This window comes from Pinus tabuliformis, chromosome J, assembly GCF_031772625.1.
Source record: "Pinus tabuliformis cultivar Carrire ecotype Pingquan chromosome J, CPIR1, whole genome shotgun sequence".
Taxonomy (NCBI): domain Eukaryota; kingdom Viridiplantae; phylum Streptophyta; class Pinopsida; order Pinales; family Pinaceae; genus Pinus; species Pinus tabuliformis.
Window position 1 is genome coordinate 128,310,597 of NC_142295.1, and position 24,110 is coordinate 128,334,706.

Consider the following 24,110-nt stretch of genomic DNA (forward strand, 5'->3'; position numbering starts at 1 on the left):
TTTTAGTGATTTCGATAGGAAATGATTTTTCTTTTAACTTGACACATTCATTTACTTTTAGTTTTCTAATTTTGGATTTAAAAATTCCTGCTGTGTCATTCGATATTCCTGCCAGATTCAATCTTTGCATGTGTCTTAGCTAAACTGGTTTAAAAGGAGTCTGGGGACCAATATTTGTCATTTTTTACAAGTCACCCTACAGTTTGTCTCACGTGAACCTAATAATGTAACTTGCCAAATTCAACACCTGTCATAATGGCCTCCTCATCTGCTAGGAACTCTGTCGATATCTAGTTGAAGGAAAAGAATAAAGAACAATATTGTTATTATGATGTTGTGAGTTCCAGGGACCCAATCATAGTAGAATTGTACATTAGAAACGCCATGCATATTTTGGTTGGGAAGGTGGAATCATTAACAAAATCAGAAATTGCTGAGGATCTGCAAGACCCACTTTCAAACTAAAGGCAGGAGCTACAAATTACCAAGATAGAGCTCCTCTGAGCCAATTAACACATCAAGAGAATCGAAACTGAGTTGGAGCTTTTGAAGAAAGAGCGCGCCAACAATGTAACAACCCTAGTGAAAATTCCATGTAATAAAAGTTAATAAAGGCAAAATAATAACCATGGTTGATGGGATTCGTATTCCAAGCTGGATTTTGGGTAAAAACATAGTGATGGGGATCACTTGTGGTTGATTAATGGTTAAGGAAATTGGCAACGACAATGGCAAAGGATTTGGAAAGGAAAAATGGCATTTTGGCACATTTATTTATGAAAATAATGGAAATTAGGAGAAAAGGGAGGTGGAAGGTCACAAGTTGCATGTGAGGAGGAAAATGAAGGAAAATAACGGAAAATGAAGAAAATAGAGGCCTCATTAATAAAAATGCTTATGAGGATCAGTTCACAGACTTTTGCCAGTTCAGTTTTGGAGCTCTCTCTCTATTGTCTTTGTCTCATACTCTTGGACACCTAGAGTTTTCTTAGAGCACTCTAGGAGGAGTGTGGAATACTTGGAGTTTTGGAGCAAGAATGAAAAGTATGAGCAGGAAAGTGCAAGAGGACATTAGGATCAGTAACTACAATGAGTTTTTCTTGCAGGTACCAAGTTGCATGTATGTTTACCTCACTAGTTTTTGCATGCATGGCATATGCATGTGGTTTATTGGTTATGATCTTTCATTGACGTGGAGGATTGCCTGGATTGATAGTGGATTTTCCTAGCCTTTCCATTTCCTGGATAGGCATGGTGTTGTGGGTTCATTTCTTTGTTTTCTGGTTGGTTCTCATGTTTCCTTTAACTTGGGTTGAGTTACTAGTTCTTGGAGCCTTGGTTGGACAAATGCTTTGGAGCTCTGTAACAACTTGGGTTGAGTTATGAGTCCTGGAGCTTTGGTTGGACAAACACTCTGGAGCCTTTGGTGGGTTGAGTTACTAGTCCCGGAGCCTTGGTTGGACAAACACTCTGGAGGTTGACGACAACTGTGGGTTGAGTTACTAGTCCTGGAGCCTTGGAAGACTTGGGTAGAGACTAATTTGGTGATGGTTGGTGATGTCTGACTGTGAGGTGGAATCACTGTTTGATGGGTTGAGGTGGGTTGACATATGGAATCCCTATATAGTTTTTGATTGATGTGTTTTATGAGATCCCACATTCACACTTGGAATATGGCAAGGGGGTGGCTAACTGAAGAGATATTTGGCTCAAACATGTCTACGGTCGGGTGGTTTGTGGAAGTCCCACAATTGGTTGGCCTTTGCATCCTTAATATGAGGTTATTTATCCTTGTTATTTAATGAGCATTATACTTGTTTATATGTGGATGATATGGCTGTGATTTCCTTGGTATTTCTGTTGCTATTACACTGGTTATGAACATGTATTATGACAATGGTTATGTATGGTTCTCATCATGTTTTCACTTGTAAATGAATGAACAATGTATCTATGGCCTATTGGACAAAATTGCAACTCATGTGTTGAGGCATGAATGCTTCTTAGTGATTCTCAGATGAGTATGAGACCCCTATGCTCAGATTTGTTGCTTAAACCTATAGATTACATATTTGTGACATGTTTGACAAAATGCCTGGCATGGCTAGTAGGGGTCCAGTCGAGTGCTTGTTCAAGCAATTTCATTTGTATCATTGTTCTATTGTTATCTTTCAATTTTGAAATTGTCATTGAGTTCTAGGCAGTGACCTGGGCTTTGGGCCTGAAAAAGTGGCTCAAATCCTGGAGACTCAAACACAACACTAGGCAGAAAAGTCCCTAGATGCATGCATACCCATGTTGTGGGAGCGTCTAAAACCTCCTGGATGCATGCTTGTCCATATCAAGGGAGCATCTGAGGGTTTAATTGATTCAGTGGATATTGATTTCCACCCACCTATCCCACCTAGACCTCCATTTAGTTTCATTTGTTTCCTTGCTTATTCCAACATTTATGTAGTAGTTTTTTGGGTCCTGAACTTCTGGAGCAGTTTTGACCCCCCTAAACTACATTTTTTAAGGTCTGCAGTAGGCCTGTACCCATAGGTAGGGGCTGCAACAAAATCTGTAGTACTCGGAGAGACCTTTCCAACAAGGTATCGTACACGCCAAATGAAGATAACGTGACCAAGTTATGACCCTGAGAAGTTGGCTGCCCAACTAACCCCAACGGGGCCCACAAACTCTTTGCATTACATCTCTTGGGGTTAGGGTTTTGGTTTTTTAGGGTTTTCTCATGTTTTCCAATAATAAATAGGCCCTTGAGCCTCATTGTAACACAGTTCAGAGGCATGTAGCCGCCACATCGCTTCTCAGAGATAAGCTACCAATGCCCGAGCTAGTCTTATTTCCCTTATGTTTGTAAGCATATTTCATTATTTTATATTAATGAAATGAAGTGTTATTTCTACTACATCTTTATGTTTATGGTTATATCTGTAATTTTTTGTGTTCCTGTTTAAACTCAGATTAGTGGTATCAGAGCGATCTGCTCGTTCTCTTTTTTTCTTTGCATGTCCCCAACGAGGTTGGGATATAAAGAGTTAGTGTTTGAATTGGTCGAACCTTTGCAAGACCAGCCTCGCAAATCTCGATGATCTACCATGGCGAAAGAAAATAAAGATGAGGGGGAAGGAGATCCTATCAAAATCTTGCTCAAAGAAACCCTCGAGTGACAAACAAACGCGATGATAGACAACTTTTCCCAGGTCCTTTAGCAACGACCTAGGGGCGATGCATCTACTTCTAGTAGGTACTCTAGAAGCGCCACACCCTTTAAGGTAAAATTTAACTTTGACATTCCCATATTTAAGGGCCAGATAGAGGCAGATGTCGTAGATAAATGGTTAAATCTGCTAGAAGGATACTTTTCTATTCATGATTTTTCCAGCTAGGAAAAAATTAATTTTTCTCTTCTCAAAGCCGGCCCCCATGTCAAGGACTGGTGGGAAGCCTATTACGAGCAGAAGGATGAAAGTACGCCCTCATTATTTTCGACCGCACCCACTTGGGATTCATTCCGGGAGGCCATCAAGGAGCAGTACTACCCTATTGGGAGCTATGAGGATAAATACATAAAGTGGACCACATTGTGACAGGGTAGGGACCAAGATGTGATGGAGTTTACCAATGTTTTTCATACCCTTCGCACTAAGTTGGGTATCAAGGATTCTGAGAAATATTTGGTACTTAATTATCGCGGCTGCCTACATAGGTACATCCAGTGTGAGATGGGCTTCCTGGACATCTCCTCGCTTGGCATGCTGTATCGATACACTGTCAAGATTGAGCAAAAGCTTAAACAGAAAAAGTGAGACTTTGGATCTTCGAATCTGAAGTAAGGGAAAGACACCCCCAAACTGTAGAGAAAAGGGAAAATCCAAGGCGAGGTGACCTAGGATAAATCTCCAAATCCGCAAGCAAAGAACAACACCATGAAGACAACAAAGGACACGGGAAAGTGGTGTGAGTTCCATAAGAGCTCCAATCACAATACAAGTGAGTGTCAGGCCAAGAAATCACTGGTGGTCGAGTTGAAGGCTTCTAAGTCTAATGCATCTTCCCACTTTGAGTCAGAACCCAACAAGGGGAATGAAAAAGGGAAGAAGATCATTGATGCAGAGCCAAGTGCCACTATGGACACCACCATGATCCTGAAGATCCAGAAGAGGGGGAGCGCCTATTCTACTCACAGATGTGAGTGAAGGGTTCTCTGTTGCAGTTCATTGTCAACAACAGGAGCCAAAATAACCTCATTTCAGTAGAGTTTGTGAAGCGGCTGGGCCTATCGACTATAACACATCTGCAACCGTACATCATCGGGTGGCTTCACCAAGGATGAGATCTCTGCGTCAGCCAACAGTTCCACATTCCATACAAAATCAAGCCCTTCACGGATGAGGTACAATGTGATGTTTCTCCTCTTGAAGTTTGTGATGTATTATTCAAACAACCGTACTTATGGAAGCACCATGCTGTATATGAGTCTAGACCTCGCTCTGTTATTATTTCTTTGGGTACTAAGTTATACAAGATATCGGAGGTAGCCCTGCCTACCGCCATCTCTTTGATATCTGCTAAGCAATGCAGTAAGGTCATCTCCAAGACTAGGTAATTTTTTTCTTTTTGATTCGCTCTCAAAGTAAGGGGAAGGTCGTAGCCACATCCATGGCCCCCAGGAAGGGTTCCTCCAAGTAGTAGAAGCATGTGGATGCAGTCATGGAATAATATAGGGACATCTTCTCCTCACCCACAAGGGTACCCTTGCATATTCAGGTCAATCATTCAATCGATCTGACTCCCGGATCACCTCTGCCCAACGAGCTGATATATCATCGCTCCATTCTAGAAAATGAAGAGATCAAGTGGAAAATCCAGGAGTTGCTGCAAAAAGGGCATATCCGACCAAGTTCCTCGCCTTGTGGGAGCCCGATTATATTGGTACAGAAGAAGGACGGAACTTGGAGGCTCTGCATTGATTATTGGGAATTATGGAAAATCACTGTCAGGAACAGGTATCCAATCCCACAGATTAATGACCTCTTGGACTAACTCAAGGGGCCAAGTATTTTAACAAGATCAATTTGAAGTCTGGTTATCACTAGGTTCCAATAGAGCTCACAGATGTATGGAAGACTGCCTTTAAATCAAAGGAAGGCCTTTTTGAATGGTTAGTTATGCCCTTCGGGTTGACAAATGCCCCTGCTACTTTTATGAGGCTAATGGATGACATCTTGCGACCCTTCACCAACTTGTTCATGGTGGTTTATCTGGATGACATCCTCATCTTCAGTAAGAGTTGGGAAGAACACTTGAAACACATTCGATAGGTCCTTCAAACCATTCAACAACACAAATTGTGTGCCAACTTGGAGAAATTCACCTTTGGCATGAGCCAGGTCCAATACTTGGGGTACATCATAGATGAGTGTGGTGTGCATGTGGACCCGACCAAGATCCAAGTCATTCAGGATTGGCCAACCCCAACCACTCTAACAAAGCTTTGCAACTCTTTGGTCCTTGCAAATTTTTATCGGAGGTTCGTGTTGGCATTCCCCCATATCACTTGGCTTTTGAGTTAGATTACAAAGGGTGGGGAGAAAGCAAAGTTATCCTGGTCCGAGTCCCAACAGAAGATGTTCGTTGAGTTGAAGCATCACCTCTACTCTGCACCGATACTCACACTTCCAAACCTGCAACAACCATTTGAAATCAAGACAAATGCCTCAGACTATGCTATTAGTGTAGTCCTCACCGAACACGGGCATCCAGTGTCCTATCATAGTGAGACACTTTCTGATACAATTTAGAAGTACCCCAACTATGATAAATAAATGTATTCCATTATGAATGCTTGCCGACAGTGGAAGCACTACATTCTGGATAAGGAGATGGTCATCCACACCAATCACCGACCTCTTCAGTTTATACAGACACAGGGGAGGTTGTAGAACAATCATCATCAAAAGTGGTCTACATATCTGCAACAATTCCACTTGAACATTAAATACAAAAAGGGTAGAACCAATCATGTTGCATACTACCTCAACTAACCCCAGTTGCAACACTGACTACTGTTCTCAACTCTTGTGGTCAGGAGACCTTTGGATGGCCGCAACTATACGAAAATGATTCAGAGTTTGCCTCCACATACTAGATGCTAGTAGATGGGAAGCCAGTTCTTGATTTCCACCTCTAGGACACATTATTATGCTACCTGGGCCACATTTGGGTTCCTTCAAGCGAGAATGCCAAACTGATTTGGGAGGCGCACTACAGTTGGATTGCAGTACACTTTGGGGTGAAGAAAACTATGGATGTACTACAAAAGTACTTATGTTTTCCCAAACTCTGACTAGATGTTGGGAAATATATTGAATCCTGCACTGCTTGCGCCATCGCCAAGCCATCCATTAAGAAGAAAGGCCTGAACACTCCTCTGCCTACTCCCAGCCATCCGTGGGAAACCATCTCCATGGACTATATGTCTGACCTCCCTTCTACCAAACATGGTAAACACTGTGTATTTGTGGTCATGGATAAATTTTCTAAGATAGCCATATTGGCAACCTGCAAGAAGAGTATCACAATAGAGGACACTACCAAGCTCTTCTTTGAACGAGTATGGGTACATTTTGGGATCCCGCAGACTATTATATCAGATCGGGATAACAGGTTCCTGAGCACATTCTGGTCAAGCATCTGGACACTATTGGACACCAATCTCACCAAGTCAACTGCCTTCCATCCCCAGACAAATGGCTAGATGAAGGTCATCAACAGGATGATAATGCACATACTCTGCATGTACAACTCCAATCATCCTCAAACCTGCGATGAGAGTCTTCCATATGTGCAACATGATTATAATAGAGCTATCCATAGGTCGACTAGTCACTGTCCCTTTCAAGTGGGTCTAGGATTTCAACCGTTGTGTGTAATTGATGTTGCCATGCCTCAGGCAACTACACAGACATAATCCACACATGTATCGTTCGAGGCGGATAAAGAGACTAGATTTATTAAACGCATCCAACACATTCGCCAACAAGTTCACGACATCCTGGAGAAGTCAAATGGCAAGTACAAGCAACAACATGATCAACATCGGGTGCCACACAAGTTTTAGGTGGGCGACAAAGTCTGGTTGCATTTGCAGAAAGAACGCCTTATCGGAGCCCATTGTAAGCTCAAGCCACTTCGATATGGTCCTTAGGCTATTACCAAGGCTGTGGGAGACAATGCTATGGAGCTCAACATTATGCACCCAATGTTCAATGTGGACTGCGTTCGACCATACTTCCCACCATTACTGGACATATCAGACATTGCAGAACAACTCACACCAACAGAGTTAAATCTAGACTATATGGAACATGCCACAAATGATTGGATTATGGACACACAGGTCAAGAACACTCGCCAGCAGAAGATCCAACTATATTGGGTTGTCAAAGATGGCCAACTCCCACACCAAGGCAAGTGGTTCACCAGGGATCAGGTTCAACTAAAATTTCCTCACCTCATGGAGGCTCTGCACGCAATGGGGACCATTGCTTCCAAAGGGGGGAGGAATGATCTAGGTGTATATTGGTGGCCACCCACCTATCCCATCTAGACCTCTAGTCAGTTTCATTTTTTTCCTTGTTTATTTCAGAATTTAATATTTTTAGCAATTTTTCGGGTCTTGAACGTCCGGAGCAGTTTTGACCCCCTAAACGACATTTTTTTGAGGTCTGCCGCAAGTCCATTGTCATAGGAAAAGGCTTGCAGAAAAACTAGTAGTACTCAGAGACACCTTTCTGACGAGGTATTGTACGTGCCAAACTGAGATAATATGACCAAGTTATGACCCCGGGAAGTTGGCTGCCCAACTAACCCCAACGAGGCCCACAAACTCTTGGAGTTACATCTCCTGGGGTTAGGGTTTTGGTCGTTTAGGTGTTTCTATTATTTTCCGATAATAAATAGGCTCTTGAGCCTCATTGTAACACAGTTCAGAGGCATGTAGCCGCCACATTTCTTCTTAAAGATAAGCTACCAATGCTCGAACTAGTCTCATTTCCATTATGTTTGTAACCATATTTTAGTATTTGATATTAATGAAATGAAGTGTTAAGTCTACTGCATCTTTGTGTTGATGGTTATATCTATAATTTTTTGCATTCCTCTTTAAATTCAGATCATTAATGGTCTAAAATTTCAATTGTTCTCAGGGGCTAGTTACCTGAGTGATTGGGTTGCTCCTGGGAGTCCCGTTGCTGATGTGGAAGGTCTGTATGGTATGTTTTCATCGATTCCACTTCCTTAAGGTGACTTAGGAGGTAGAATCATATCATAGTAACTTCTTGTCATATTTTTACCTCGGTTGGCTGGTTACTTAGGTAGATATGGGAGGAGGGTGTTATAGAGTGGTATCAGAGCATGGTTCACCCCTCGAACTGAATGGGATGTGTGTTGGTCATGCATTGATGTTGGTTGCATATGTGTTTCTTGTCTTGTGAGACCATGTGGTTGTTGCATTTGTATGGTATGGGTTATTGTTGCAGTGAGTTCACCATGGGAAGTTAATGGTGTCATTGTGGAGTGTGTCATCATGAGTGTATGGTTGATTATGCATTGTTTATGCATGTTAGTATTCACATGTGGTCAAGTGTACAGTGATGTGGTGGTTTTTGTCATGCATGAGGTCATGGTATGTGTAGTTGATATGGTCATGCATTGATGATTGGACTCTAGCTAGAATAATGGGTATGTGGCTATATGTTTATGTGTTATATTTCTATATGATGTTATGATTATGTTATACATGTATTACACTGATTTTTTGATCTTGCAGATGAGGTATTCCCACCAAATTATGCTAAGGTACGTTGGTTTATTTTGATTTGGTTTAGCTGACATGATATACATTGCAGGAATAATATCAAAGATGACTAGAAAGACGATAGACTACCGTTCCTGAGACTCTCCTTATGGATTAGATGAGTAGTGTGGTGTTGGAAAACCTTCAAATTTGAGAGATACATTGAGAAGCTTAAAGGTAGAAATAAGGAGTTGTAAGGCAGACAATAACAATATCATACATGCACAGGAGAAACAAGTATAGGTAAATGTAATGATAGTTCAGAGTTTGTTAGAATTGTAGTGACATGGACCACTTCGAATCAATAATGAGTAGGAGAACATAACTGATGTTATAGATCTGATATGAAAATATAAGACAATGAAAATAAACCCAAGAAATAACAAGATCTGAATATAAATAGAAATTATTCACTTTATTGATCAAACCCTTAAGGTAGGGCAACACCATATATTCACTCCTTAAGGAAGGAGAACACTCCACGAGCCATAGGCCTGTTCATACAATAATCCTTCACTATCTCCATGTGGAGTCTCTAGCCTCTATATAGGCCTCATACATACAATACCATGGGTCATTACCATGGTTCCCTCATACCATCAACTAATACCATGGGTCCATTACATTATTATTAACTACTTGTGGTCTCTTACATGATATGGGTTAACCACCTTATTTATTACTATGGCCCATCCCATTATTACATTATTACCTTGGGTACCTCCCTTGGTACCCCATATTATCCCCCCTAGGTATATAACACTCCACCCCCCTTAGCATGTTTCGTCCCCGAAACATGGGAAGAACACAAATAATAAGATCTACTCAAAAGAGTAGTCCACTGGTACCATGCACATGCATCTAGCCATCCAAGAGAAAGGTGAACCCTCGATCTCGCTGGTGCCTCGCTCACTTGAGATGGAAGTTGACCATGGCAGCTCTTCTGTGTTGATGTTTAGTAGGTGGATCTTCGCTCCTCGCTATCCGTCATACGGCGGTTGTTGTCCTTGTGGCTAATTGGTTGCCATCTTGTTGGTTGTTTTCTTGCGGGGTGATGTGGGTGATTATATGTTGAAGTTTTAACCCACGGTGTCTTTTTCTTTAATTCACCCTGCTGTGTTGCCTGTTGTGGTGTCTTATTTTCCAATATGACTTCAACCACTGAGCCCTCCTCTGATGTATCAGCACCTGTAACCTTTTCTGCTTCAGCCTCTGTTTGTGTTTGATTGTCTATCATCACTGGCTCATCATCTAATATGTCAGACCCTGGAACATCTTCTCCTTCAGCGTCCTTGGACTCTACCTGTTTATTAATGGAAATATCCTGTAATGTAATTTTCTTCTTTTTATACCAAAGCTTCAAGAATTTATTCTGCACATTAATATTGATAGTACCCGCAGATTCCATCCAAGGATATCCCAAAACAACATCCATATTATCCATCTCTGAAGTATAAAAATCACCATGCAACACATACTTATCCATAGAAAGCTTCAAATCCTTATAAATTTGAACATCCTCATCATCAACCTGTGTATTTTCAATTTGTTTTGCTGGAACTTGCAATTTGTTTGCCAAATTAACATTGATGAAATTATGCTTGCAACTAGGATTTATAGAAACAATGATTTTCTCCTTCTGAATCAATCCATGAACCTGCAATAAGGAGATACCAGCAGAAAATAACCCTTTAGGTTCCTTGGTTTCCTTCTTTCCTGTAAAAATAAAATCTTTGCTAGGCTGTGTGTCTTTCTGTGTGAGCTTATCCATAAGATTAGTTTTACGGTCAAAGTGGTCCATAAGAGCTTTTGTGAATTTGTCCCAAGTCAAGGGCCTTCGATAGCAACGTTGATGCCCTTGCCACCATTGCAATCTTTCATAGTCCAAGTACATTGTTCCCACACTCAGTTGAGTCTCATCATCCATGATGTAATTCAATCTAAAACATTTCTCCATTTGTGCTAGCCATTTGGCTGGATGAGAGCCATCAAATGGATACAAGTCCCTCAAATTCAGATCTAGGCGCGCCATAAAAAAAAAAAAAATGGCGAAAATTTGAAATGGTCACAATTCCGTCAATATTGCTCAGAATCCCTATTATGACCTGTTTTTGGAAATGGAACAATCATTCTGCATCTACCCATGTGATAGAAATTTTGATCCAGGCACTTGGAATTTCAGATCTGTGCTGCAACTCTCCCATCGTCACCAAAATTTCTGCAAAAAAGGGCTGATTTTAAATCAGCTATATCTCCCTCATCTGGACTCCGATTTGACCGATTTTTTTTTGAAATCGGCTATTTTTTCACATAGAATCCAGATCTACAATTATATTTTGTATATCTTGCACCAAGACGTCCAGATCGGCGCCGCAAACTCGCTGCCCTGAAAAATTGTCTACAACCCCACTGATTTTTAGATCAGCGATATCTCCTTCATCCGGACTCCGATTCAACTGATTTTTTTTTTGAAATCGGCTATTTTTTCACAAAGAATCCAGATATACAATTATATTTTGCAGATCTTGTACCAAAACATACATATCTGATCTGCAAACTCGCCGCCCCCGAAATCCTGCAAAAAATAAAAACAATTTCTCCACTGTTTGCCCAAGAAAGTGCTCTGATACCACTTGTTGTAGCTCTGATACCACTTGTTATAGATCTGATATGAAAATATAAGACAATGAAAATAAACCCAAGAAATAACAAGATCTGAATATAGATAGAAATTATTCACTTTATTGATCAAACCCTTAAGGTAGGACAACACCATATATTCACTCCTTAAGAAAGGAGAACACTCCACAAGCCATAGGCCTGTTCATACAATAATCCTTCACTATCTCCATTTGGAGTCTCTAGCCTCTATATAGGCCTCATACATACAATACCATGGGTCATTACCATGGTTCCCTCATACCATCAACTAATACCATGGGCCCATTACATTATTATTAACTACTTGTGGTCTCTTACATGATATGGGTTAACCACCTTATTTATTACTATGGCCCATCCCATTATTACATTATTACCTTGGGTACCTCCCTTGGTACCCCATATTATCCCCCCTAGGTATATAACAGGGCATATGTCAATAGGTATCATGGTGGTCACAAGTAAGATAGAGATTACACAGTGAGATATGGAAGGTTGTTGCATACTCCGGATAGGAGATGCGATGGACACCGACACTACTCTAGTTCTGGTTCTAACAAGCATTATGATCGACATCATTATCACCCTTACAGGAGGAGTGGCAGGGGATATATGTAAGACCAATTTAAGAAAGCAAAGCCACCTACATTTCATGGAAATATGAAGAAGTCACATGATGCAGAGGCATGGTTGCTTGGTATGAGGAAGTTCTTCAGGTTGCATTATTATTCAAAGAACATGAAATCCATAATAGCTACAATTAGTCTTAAAGGTAAAGGAGATATTGGGTGGGAATACGTGAAGAATGTCAGAGGCATTCATGAGGAGGACTTGACCTGGAGTGAGTTCGAGAGACTATTCCGAAAGAAGTACCTACCAGAGAGATAATTTGATGACAGGGAAAAATAATTCTATGAGCTAAAGATGGGATCAATGATAGATGACTAGCAGGTTCTTGGAGCTACTAAGTTATGTGCCTTACCTCAAGGAGGATAAGGCCAATATTCAAAGATTCGTCAATGGATTACCGATTGCATTCAAATACAAGATTGAGTTCGATGAGCCTAGGTCATTGGAGGAGGCCATCTGAAAGCTAAAGTATTGCATGAGAAATCTAAACATAGATCTGAGACTAAGCCAGAATGGAAAGGTAATGCAAAGTACAAAGGAAAATGGGACAATAAGCGAGAAAGACCTTAGATGCAGGTAATAAAGAGAATGCAACGCCAATTAAGAAGTTCAATGCATCTGATAGAGGATAGGGGCTTCGATTTGAGGAACATAATAAGGAGCTCGTGCGGTGTTGGACTTGTGGTGGAGATCATCATAGGAGAGATTGTCCATAGCATTAGGGTGATAGACCGTCAATCCACATTGCTGAAGAGGCACATATAGTGGGAGATGTTGGACAAAGTATTCCTAGGATCTATGCAACGCTGGATAACATACATGCATATCATCAGTCATATATCATTGAGATGGACAGTAAGATTTCTGATCAAGTTATTTCTATTTTGATTGACCCTGGATCTAACTATAGTTATGTTAATCCTGACCTGGTGGATAAGTGTGGTTTGAATAAAGAACTGCATGCTGAATCTTGGTTAGTGCACTTGGCTACTGTTACAAAGAAGCGAGTTCATCATTGGGTAAGAGATTGTACATTTCATTTGAAGGGTATGCCTACCTTAGCACATTTGAATGTATTACAGTTGGTATCATACAATATTGTGTTGGGCATGGATTGGTTGTACCTTCATAGAACCAAGGTGGATTTTTATGACAAAGCCATTGAGTGCTTGGATGACAATGGGGAACACAAAATCTTGCGGGGTAAGAAGAAAGTAACATTAGTTAGAATGGTGACAACTATGTAGACCAAGCGAAGTCGCAGGAAAGGATGTGTATTATTTGCAATGCACATTTCTAGTGACAATGGTATGGAAGTTGAGGATGCAGATGTTTTGAGCAAGTACCCAGTTCTACAATAGTTTCAGGATGTATTTCCTGAAAATATTTCAGAGTTTCCACCTCACAGGGAAGTAGAATTTTCTATTGAATTGGTGTCAAGGGAAAATCCGACATCAAAGGAACCTTACAGGATGAGTACACCTAAGTTGGTAGAGTTGAAGCTGCATTTCAGGGAAATGTTGGACAATTGATACATTAGGCCAAGTGTATCACCATGGCACACATCTGTACTGTTTTTGAAGAAGAAGGATAGTACTCTCAGGTTGTGCATTGATTACATGCAGTTGAACAAAGTGACCATCAAGAACAAGTTTCCATTACTGAGGATTGATGACTTGTTCGATCAGTTGGAGGGAGCAATGATGTTCTCAAAGATTATTATGAGATCTAAATATCATTAGGTATGCATTATCAGGTACACATTAAAGAAGAGGACATCTACAATACAACTTTCTGAGCTAGGTATGGGAATTATGAGTTTGTTGTAGTTCCATTTGGTTTAACTAATGCTCCAGCTACCTTTATGTTCTTAATGAATAGTGTGTTGTGTTTGTATTTGGACAAGTTTGTTATTGATGATATATTAGTATATTTGAAATATGAAGAAGAGCATGCTAAGCATTTATCAACAGTGTTGATATTTTTGAGGGAGCATCAATTGTATGATAAGCTAAGCAAGTGCAGTTTCTTTTAGACCGAGGTACACTACTTGGGATATGTGGTTTCCAAGGATGGCATAACAGTTGACCCAGAAAAGGTAAGAGATATCATGAAGTGGGCAACTCCCAGGAATGTTGATGAGGTGAGATCTTTCATGGGTTTAGCAGGTTATTAAGGAGGTTCATCAGTACATTCTCATAGATTTCTTACCCCATCACATCATTGCAGAGGAAAGGTAAGAGTTTGAATGGACAAAGGAGTGTGTGACCAGTTTTGAGTAGCTCAAGTAGTTGTTGACACATGCACCAATGTTAAAGATTGCAGATCTGGACAAAGAGTTTGTAGTATGTATAGATGCTTGCAAGAGAGGAATTGGTGGAGTCATTATGCAGGATGGGCAGATGGTATTCTATGAGCCATAAAAACTGAATGAGCATGAGCAGAACTACTCGACACATGATCTTGATTTGGCAGTGATCATACATGCATTGAAGATGTGAAGGCACTATCTTCTTGGTAGGAGGTCTGTATTAATGAGTGATCACAGTGGGTTGAGGTATCTATTTGACCAACTAAATCTAAATGGCATGCAGGCTCGGTGGTTGGCCATGATCAGTGAGTTCGATTTTGAGATCAGGTTTATCAAAGGTAAAGAGAATAGTGCGACATATGCTCTTAGAAAGCGGATACATGTAAATCACATAGTTACTATGAGCTCCTACGAGATATATTTACAAGATAGGATCTTGCAGGTAGGTCAGCAGGATGTCAAGTATATGGAGATTGTGCACAATGGAAATGGGAGGTCATTTCCATGGACTTTATCACAGGTTTGTCAAGGACAATGAGACAACATGATTCCATCATGGTAGTGGTGGAAAAACTGACAAAGGTAGCACATTTCATTCCAGTAAAGTCTACATTCTCAGTGAGTGATGTAGCATAGGTCTTGTGGTGAAGTAAAATTATATGTGCAAACACAAACAAATTCCTCTAGCCCGATAATGGGTCTAGCCACAACAGATACATTCTATGGAAGATTTCCTTAGGTTATAATCAATCAAGAGGGCCTACCTCTTGGTTCACTTATCCTTCTTGATGATGTCCTCGCTTGCTCGCTTCAACTATCTCTCGCTTCCTTCTTCAAGCACCTGAAACAAGTAAACAACAACAAACAAAAAACATGATAATAGACAAATTGCAATTCAACCTAGTTAACAAGTCAAGAAACATTAAGACATGAATATGTAATATTACAAAACGTGTAGGAAATCAATCGATAGTTGCATATATTAATATCAAAGAGATATTACAACCATTCATCTTGACGTTGCAGTCCTCCTCTGACAAGACTAGGTTCCCACACACTTCTGCTAGCATTCCATGATGGCCTCAATCAACAATAGTTTTAAAGCTCTTCCCTTTAGGCTTCACTCCAAACCAAATCACACTTCTCCCTCACACAACTAGATAGATACAACTAGTAATAGCTTGCCGTCTAATCCAAACCAAAATAGCATAAGCACACTAACATCAACACTCTAACTAGCTTGTGCTTGGGAAGAAGGGAGGTTTATATAGGAAAAATGGATGGGAAATGGATCCTTTTCTCATGGGAGAAGGTCTTATCCCTTGAGGTAGTTCCATCATTATAGGGAAATGAGCCCAAACTTTCATCCTCGACCCCATCCGGCCAAACCATTTACTAGACTTCCGTTACAAAGCTTCTAGAGCTGGAAGCTTTGGCTCCTAATTTAAAAAACTTCCATAACAAGACCGGTGTGACTGGAACATAGCTTAGTCGCTCTGGTCGGTGCAAGGAGTAGTGTTAATATCTGCACATCGGCACGGGGGAGACAAAGGTCATTAGTGTCGGTCTTGTAAACTGGGCAAAACAGAAGTTTTAGGGGAAATGGTGCAAAAGGGAATTTATCTGCTCATGAAGAGGGATACAATGGGAGTTTCTTCATGAAGCCAAAGAATACGGGGTTCACTGTAGAGGTCCTCCAGGATCAAGGAACGGGGACTACAGGGACAGTGACAAAATGTTGTGTAACAGATGCCCCCTAAAGCGTGAAGGCCGAGCTGGAGTGAGGGATGAAATGCTTTATAAATCAATGCAGGGAACTAGTTTGCCATCGGTAAACCTGAAAGCAAGTACATATACATATACATATACTGAGATATCTGTCAAATGATACATGAATCGTGGCATGGACGCAACCACCCAGAGAATGATCATGTAAATGGATCCAGGTATGGGTGCAACCATCCGTCAAAGGGGATCATAACAAAACCACGGTATGGTCGCAACCATCCAACAATGAGAAGGATCACATATGATAACTCATGGTCTGGTCATAGCCCGCCATCTGAAAGAGACATGCATATCATCATAACCATATCACATCACTTCGCAACCTGGAATTTTTGTGATCTGAGTCCAGGGTCTTGTGCTTCAACACAACCCGATCAAAGTACAAATCCTAGCATGTGAATAGATGTGTTGATGTTGAACATGCTAGAAAGTCGCTTAATTACCAGTTAATGGTTTAAACTGTTAACAAGCGCGAGAGAAACCACCAATAATGACAATGGTCCTCAAGGTACTATCAACACAATCCACAGAATGTGAATAAAGGAATTAAAGTCAAACACTCGTGAAATCAATCGATTGAAAGCCAATGATGTAAACTTGTCGTTGAGTGCGAAGAACTTGCCATTAGGACATGCAAGCTCTAAGGTATCGGAAAGGCATCTCTCGGCCAACTTCCTGGATAATGAGTTGAAGTCGACACTGTGTCGAAGGAGGGCCATAATGAATCCCACATCATCTACGTGAGAGGAGAGGATGCAAAATGATTTTGGATGATACAGAGAATCAGAGGTATGTGTAACTGTAGAAGGACAACTCTTGAACATATCAGTGACACAACTGGAAGTTTCACAACTTTTGGATCCATAGGATCGGTGGTCATGATGACGTGGAAGAGATCAAATGGAAGGAAAAAATGAACGGCCCAAACCCAGGAAGGTCAACAATAGAAAGGAGGATGTCCTAACCCGACACGAAGCAAAGCGTGTCATGTTCAAGAGTGAGCTGCCGACACGACTGATAGATTTCCAAATTTTCCCCCACCATTTTTTTAACGAGTTCGACAAAGGTGTAACTTGGAATCTTTTTCATGTTTAGAGTGTTTGAAAAAGACATGTAAAAGAAAAGTCCGCATGGTCTCTTTTTGTACATTTGTTTCTCTCGAGCCCGAAAAGGTAAAAACCAATACTTGAGAGAACCGCTTGACCATTTTAGTCAAGGAGTACCTCTTTCATAAATAGTGCCTTCCAGCCTGAAAAAGGGGTAAACTTATACTAGGGACATGACGTTTTGCATCCGTTAACGAGTTCAAATGACAAGGACTTGATCATATTTTCGCTTTTAAAGGATCAGAAAAGCGCTAAAAGCAGACCCCCCATTTTTATTCTCTTTAACTAGTCAAAAAGGGAAAAAAATACTCGGCAATATTTTCATGTGATTTTAACGAGTCGAGAAAAGAGTTGAAACGTGACTCATTATTATCGTCGAAAATCCATCACCTATCACTGCACAAGTAAGGCAAAGTGTATTATCGAGTCCTTGAGGAAAAATAGGTCAAAATTTTACAAAAGCCTGATATTTTCATGAAAAAATGAATAGAAAGGGGAAAAGTAAATATATTTTTACCACTTACCATTTTACCTTTGTTGTGAAGATCTTTTACTCACTTTTGCCCTAATTGTTCAAGAGAAGATTGTGGGAGATCTGGGAGGTCAATCGACGAGTCGCCAGTTCCAGGTAACAACCAAAGCCTTGAGCTCCATTTTTATGTTCTTTATTTATGCATTTAGCCACTTTTTTATATTTTTGAGGAGGTTTTTGAAAAAAATTTCGCCCTTGGTCGGCGCGATTTCTGGGAATAGAATCGTGCTGACCAAGGGTGATTAACAAAGCCATCCGTGCCGATCAGTGCAACTGTTTTTAAAACAGGCGTGTCGATGCCGTGGATAGGGAAAAACCCTATTTTCTCAAAAACTAACCGTTTAAACTTGAATTTTATGTGCCAAAGATGATTATTGACTCAAATTAATGGCTTTTGCAGGAGAGAATCATTGAAAATGGTGGATTGGAAAGAACGGGAACATGAAGATGTTGACACCTAGGCAATGAATGACCCAAATTGCCTGGAGGATTTGAGGGCTTGCGGGCTCCTCAAATTCTTTCTTACGCCAGGGATGCGGGCCCAACCCGAGTTGCTTCGATACCTGATTAGTCTTTGGGACATTAATCGAGAGATTTTTGTCATTGGCGACTAGGAGCTGGAGTTGGAAACTTCAAATATATACTTCATCACTGGATTGTCCCACAGAGGGGAGCCGGTGAACTTGTATGGGTCACGTCCGATTGGGGCAAGCATATCTTCCTTGCTTGCCGAACACTGCCCTGAGGCCCTGAAATCCAAGAGTGGGAAGATAGAGATTTCCAGTGTGTGAGACACTGAGGGTGCTTCTGTTGACTATCAATAGAGTGGCGGGGTCCCAGGCGGAACATGAGACTAACAAGTCAAAGTTCCTTTATGCTATTGATTGCACAGCTCCTACGATCTTCAACTGGGCAGAGGCCATGAAGATGAACATCAAGCCCCAGTTGTCCAAATCCAAGGCGGGGAATCTGAAGAAATTTTGCTTCAGATCTGTACTTGTGACCTTCTTCCTGGAACAAGTACCATTGTTCTAGTTGTTGGGCATGGAATCCCCCCACAACATGTTTTGGGGCTCAAAGCCCAAGTTTTGGTCAAAGGTTTTGTAAGACTCCACGAATTGCGGGCGTGGAGCGTGAAGTAGAGGTTAAGTCATAGGGCTGTCTGCCCTAAAGTAATGTAATGTAATGTAAAGTCATGTCGGCCTACCCATGGTCCACAGACCATGGGATTGTATAAATAGAGCGAGGCTGTAAGTTGTACAGGTAGTTAATAGCGAGGGAATACGAGAGAAGAGTACGAATGGTTCGAGCTTAGAGTAGGATTCTAAGTGTATTGGGTTGTAGTAGTAGGAAGAGGCTCTGTAGTTGAGTGCACATAGGCCTAGTAGAGTCCGCAGGGCAGTGTCGAGTCTGTAATCGGGATTGAAGATTAATAAAGAGAAGTTGATTATTATTTTTGTGTATTTGCTGTAGATTTCCTTCTTTAGGGTTATGATGGTTTATTTATCACGTGCACTGATATGATTGCTGAATATGCTGTAATGACCATTAATATTACACACACAAATTAAGTAATTAGATAATAACAGATTAAATAGCAAGGAACTTGGGTATTATACGAGTTGCGCCCCGATTAGGGCTGCACAAAAGCAGCATCGCAAGTTGTGAAGGGATAGCAAGTGCGCGTAGCGACAGGTCAGACCGCGGACCTCCAAAAGCCCATCAGACATCCCCAGGGTGCAGAAACCTGGTTCTAGCACCCTCCCATACAACTTCGGGTGAGACCTCAGTCCACACTCTGTAGATTGTTGCCGAAAGGGCCAGTAGTACTAGGATTTGCTTGGCTAAATCACCTCTAAACCTGGGTCAGGCCCACACAAGCCAAAAAATAGTTCTGTTGCTAGGACCAGGATCTGCATAAAGGATGTCTAATGTCGTGCCACTGGAATCCAATGAAGAAAGAAATTGAAGACTGGTTGGACAAGAAGATTCACGAGTTCACGGCGCAAGAGAACAAAAATCGGCGAGTATGTAAGGAACAGTGGTTGGAGCACTATTTGTATACAATCGTGAAGTTAGCAGATAGCTAGGGAAGGTGTAGGCTCGACAAACCATTAGTTTGGACTCTAGAATTAGTGCGCAGACTAGAAGCATCAGGAGTAAGATAGCATGAGCTGTGGACCATTGGCTCGACTGAATAATAGGAGGATTTATCACTGAGTTCGAGGTCGACACGACCGTCAGCTATAGTGAGGCAGAATGACGGTTTCTCAAGCGACCACGAGGTAAGTATATTAAATCTTTGAACACTTGGATTAAGATGCTATTGTGTGAAAAGCGGGTTATGCGGATAGATTAATGTTTGGAAGTACTCGAAGCGGGAAGATCTACATAAGCGGAAGTAGTGAAGAGTTGGAAAATAGTCCCTTAATTTCACCCTCGCGGGAAAGCGAGGAAGAGCACGTGAAAGTTTCCCTGAGAAGCATGGTCAGTCTGATAAGGCAGCATATTCCATGTTTACCACCTCCACCCACACCGCCACCACTGTAGTTCAGTATGGCGAGTGTGATCAAACTACTGGTATTCAGAGGAGTGGGGAATGAAGATCTGGACCAATTCTAGTTCGTGGTAAGAGCAATATCAGAAGCACATGGCATCGTGGATGATAATATTAAAAAGGCTATACTGGTGAGTGTGTTGCAGGATTGCGCATTAACATGGTATATAAAGCATTCTAATGACCACCCAAATGTAGGAATTGCAGAGATCCAGGCCGCGTTGAACTAGGAATTTAGTAGGCCAAAGTCAGAAACACAATCAATCGTTAAGTTTAAAGAGATCATGATGCTCCCGGGAAAGACCCCCTGGGATCTGTATCAAAGACTGAAGAGTACGATTCACGAAGCCAATATGACATTGACGGATGGGCAGCATCGCGCATGGTTTGTAGCATCTCTGACACCACACTTAAGGACGACACTGCCACAACAAAAACTTTCCACCCAGGCCGAAGTGTTGAAGATAGCAATGAGATTGCATGAGACCCCTATACAAGACCCTGGGTTGGGAGTCCGAAAAATCCACACGTAGCTGCAGAACCTGTGTCTGGGAATGCAAAGTTTGAAACAGGACAGGAACCATTTGTTGGCTTGTGTGGGCCTGACCCAGGTTCAGAGGTGATTTAGCCAAGCAAATCTTGGTACTATTGGCCTTTCGGCAACATTCCGCAGAGCGTGGACTGAGGTCCCACCCGAAGTAGTATGGGAGGGTGCTAGAACTAGGTTTCCACACCCTGTAGATCTCTAATGGGCTTTTGGAGGTCCGTGGTCTGACCCGTCGCTACGCGCACTTGTTATCCCTTCACAACTTGCGGTGCTACTTCTGCGCAGCCCTAGTCATGGCACAACCCTTATAATACCCAAGTTCCTTGCTATTTAATATGTTATTATCTCATTACTTAACTTGTGTGTGTAATATTAATGGTCATTACAACATATTCAACAATCATATCAGTGCGCGCGATAAATAAACCAACATAACCGTAAAGAAGGCAATGTACAACAAATACACAGAAATAAGAATCAACTTCTCTTTATTAATCTTCAATCCCGATTACAGACTCGACAACGCCCTGCGCACTCAGCTACAGGGGTCCACGCACTCAGCTGCGGACTCTACTAGGCCTTTGTGCACTCAGCTGCAGAGCCTCTTCCTACTACTATGACCCAATACACTTAGAATCCTACTCTAAGCTCGAACCATTCGTACTCTTCTCTCTTATTCCCTCGCTATTAACTATCTTTACAACTTAGAGCCTCGCTATATTTATACAATCCCATGGTTCGCGGACCATGGGTAGGCCGCCATGAATTTACATTACATTACATTACTTTAGGGCGAACAACCCTATGAATTAACCTCTACTTCGCGCTACGCACCCGCAATTCACGGAGTCTTACAAAACCTTTGACCAAAACTTAGGCTTTGAGCCCCAAAACATGCTGTGGGGGGATTCCATGCCCAACACCAGTATCAGCTGACTGAGGTAGATCCTCCTATGCTGCGCGATTTGCAGATGGCCCGCTGGAGCCGTTTGATGCCCAGGATCAATGGGGGCCAGCATATGTCATACCGATCTGCATTCTTTTCATGGCTATGATGACAGAAGATCGTCATGGAGGACTGGCCATATAGCGGCACTCATTTTTGAGGAGATCCAAACATGCCCTTACCAGATGGAGAGGACTTCGATGACGAAGGTAGAAAAAACCAATTTTTTTTTTTTTGATATTTTTAACTAGTTTTTGGTATATATGTACTTATAACATTTCTCTTGTTACTGTAGACGTTGGACCAGAGCGGCTAGCTGGGATGTCCCTGATAGCCAGCACATCCCCTGCCCTATCAATGTTGTCGCTCCTTATTAGGAAGGGAGTGACAACAAGGAGGAGATTGCGAGGAACCTTGAGGGGTTAACTCGTGGTATCTCGGAGTATGCTTGGGTAGGAGAAATTCCCCATCAGTACCAGAGACACATGGTGGGAGTCTCATATTGGATCCACCGATTGCTGACTCATGTTGCACGAGCCATATCGTGCTATCATGATCACCATGCTGATTAGTTCCTAGGTCCAACACTTACATATTTTTTGAGGCCTGCGTGCCACGGATGTATGAGGCCTGCGAGCCGCTGATGTTATTTTAGACACATATTATTTTTTGGGGTTCTGATGTATCAAACATTCTCACCATATATATATATATATATGTTGTATTTTCCTATCTATTATGGTACAAATGGTTTGTTTTATCTTTTACATGTTTCGTAAATGTCTATCCAACACGTAATTAGCTAATGCATCTGTCAATGTATTCATGCGTCTAGGAATATGATGATATGTAATATAATCAAAATGCCTTTCCAATAGATGGATATGGAGATACATTCTCAATATTTGAGGGTTCTTGACGGAATATTTCCCGTTGAGTTGAAGGATGACAAGCTGTGAATCCAGGTTGACAACCAATTCTCTGATGCCCAGAGCGATGGCTTCTGACAACAGTTCGATGACCGCACTGTATTAAAAAATGTTGTTGGTTGTGCGACCTAGATGGATACCTTGAAGGTCAATCAAGTCACCATTAGGGTCATAAATAGCCCATGCCACAGATGATAGGTTCCGGGTACTACGGTAAGCACCATCAACAAAACCAACGTGGGGAGTCACGAACATCTGCAAAGTAAGAAAATCATAGTGAACAGGAAAGATGTTTGAAAACTATCACACAAAACCACACTATACAAAAATGAATCACACACTAATGTACATAAGTAACCATGCAAGATTACCTAGGCATAGTGCTTTTTGAGGTAAAGCCCGTTTCGGGGCTTATCGAGAGGATTTCCTTCATAATAAATAAGCTCATAGGCTCCTTTCTGCAAAACACGTTTCACGATGTAGGGCCCATGCCACATAGGTTCGAACTTGCCTGCCCCCAGCTTATCGTTAGCTTGGTCGTATAATAAGACCAAATCACCCTCAGAGAATGCGCGATGGGAGACTGACTGATTGAAATGGGTTTCGACTCGTTTCTTTTGTGCTTCGATGACCAAGGCAGTGAGACAACGAGTCTCGTCCAGTCGTTCTAAGTATAAGAGGCATTCCTCTTGAAGTGATGTTTTAGGGAGGAGTTCAACAACTAACTTGAGTGAAGGAATCTCGCATTCAATCGACAATGTTGCTTCCAGACCATAGACCAGCTGGAATGGTGTGAAACTAGTTGTGTCTTTGGTTGAGGTTTGGTAGGCCCACAGAACCAAACAGAGCATTAGATGCCAATTTTACTTGTGCATCCCAATAGTATGCTAAAGAATTGTGACGAAGGCCTTGTTCACGGCTTCAACTTGGCCGTTGTCCTAAGGGTAATATGGGGTCGAGCCATCGTGGCGCAAGCCCAATGTAGATGTCAACTCAGCCATCATGTAATCTTTGAAATGGGAGCCATGGTATGTGACAATGGCTTGGGGTATGCCGAAACTAGAAATAACATGGTTGAAAAGGAATTGAGCCTCCGTCTTACCATCTGCAGAATATGTAGGCATCGCTTCGGCCCATTTGGTGAAATAATCCACAACGACGATAATATATCCATGCCCCCCGGTCAAACGAGGGTTACATGTCGTATAGTGGATGCCCCATTTGGCAAAGGGACCAATGG